Source organism: Pristiophorus japonicus, chromosome 6 (genome assembly GCF_044704955.1).
Source record: "Pristiophorus japonicus isolate sPriJap1 chromosome 6, sPriJap1.hap1, whole genome shotgun sequence".
Classification (NCBI taxonomy): Eukaryota; Metazoa; Chordata; class Chondrichthyes; family Pristiophoridae; genus Pristiophorus; species Pristiophorus japonicus.
In genome coordinates this window covers 236,827,306-236,828,782 of record NC_091982.1, presented here as the reverse complement: position 1 = coordinate 236,828,782, position 1,477 = coordinate 236,827,306, and the positions used below count along the sequence as shown (strand labels likewise).

Sequence of the window (1,477 nt, the reverse complement as noted above, 5' to 3'; positions counted from 1 at the left end):
CCAATTGGCACTAGGATCCCTTTCAAGCACCTAAAATGCATCATTGAGCAGTGTGCATTAAAATAACAGTAAAATAACAATAGATTATCAGTGTTAATGAATTCTGTTTTAACAGGGTGCAAAATAGTGCTTCAACCCCGAAACAGTGGAATTCATCCTTCTGTCTCCCCTCCCTCAGTTTCCCCTCCAAACTGTGGGACTCCTCCCCTCTCTCCCCTCCAAACTGTGGGAACTTCTCCCCTCCAAACTGTGGGGACTCCTCCCCTTCCTTAGTCTATCATCCTTCAGTCCCTCCAAACTCTCTGGCTCCTCGCCTCACTTAAGCTCCCCTCCAACCTGTGAGGACTCCTGCCCTCCCTCAGTTTCCCAATTTTCTGTCCTTTTTTAAAAAGCAACTTCCAAATGCTCATGTCAGGAAATATTCGTAGAATCATAGAATGGTTACAACACAGAAGAAGGCCATTTGGCCCGTCGAGTCCGTGCCGGCTCCTAGCGAGTCCCACTCTCCCGCCCTTTCCCCGTAGCCCTGTAAATGATTTTCTTTCAGATACCTATCCAATTCCCTTTTGAAAGCCGCGATTGAACCTGCCTCCACCACCCTTTCAGGCCGTGCATTCCAGATCCCAACCACTCGCTGTGTAAAAGTTTTTCCTCATGTCACCTTTGGTTCTTTTGCCAATCACCTTAAATCTACGTCCTCTGGTTCTCGACTTTTCTGCCACTTTCTTTCTATCTACTCTGTCTGGAATCCTTATGATTTAAACACTTCTATCAAGTCTCCCCTCAACCTTCACTGCTCCAAGGAAAACAACCCCAGCTTCTCCAGTCTATCCACTTAATTGAAGTCCCTCATCCCTGGAACCATTCTCGTAAATCTATTCTGTACCCTCTCTAAGGCCGTCACATCCTTCCTAAAGTGCGGCGCCCAGAATTGGACACAATACTCCAGTTAGGACCTGTAATGTATGCAGCTGTGAGTATGCTCACAGGGTTGTAGAACTGTTGGGTAGCTGCGATGGCCGAGTGGTTAAGGCGTTGGACTTAAAATCCAATGGGGTTTCCCCGTGATGGTTCGAATCCTGCTCGTAGCAAATGTACTGCAAGGTTTTATTTTGCAGGGGCCACGTGGCTTAATGGATAAGGTGTCTGCCTTCAATGCAAACGCTGATGTTTTCAGAAAAAATTGCAGGTTCAAGCCCTGCTGCGATCATTATCTCAAAAGAGTTGTAGAGCTGTTGGTGCCTCTCTTCCGTAGTTACATCGAGCCAGGGTGTCCCTGCAGATGGAGCACACGGTGTCCACCGGTACGCTGGCGGCCTTCCACGAGATGTGGGCGCCGGAGGGACTGGAGTGCATCATCACCCCCGGCAACCAAACTTTAATTTGATTTTATATGATTTAAAGTTTAATTGCCAGTTTTAGTGCCCTCCCCCACCTTTTAGCTAGGGGGCACTTGTATAATTTGCCTCTCGGTGCC

At 47.9% G+C, this 1,477-nt stretch overlaps 1 non-coding gene across 1 annotated transcript; it reads left to right on the top strand.

Annotated features, from left to right (window-relative positions):
- The first annotated feature begins 1,009 nt into the window (after positions 1–1,009).
- trnal-uaa (transfer RNA leucine (anticodon UAA)) lies at positions 1,010–1,091 on the top strand. The gene has a single exon. It is a non-coding gene; the product is annotated as a tRNA-Leu (tRNA).
- Positions 1,092–1,477: the final 386 nt, after the last annotated feature.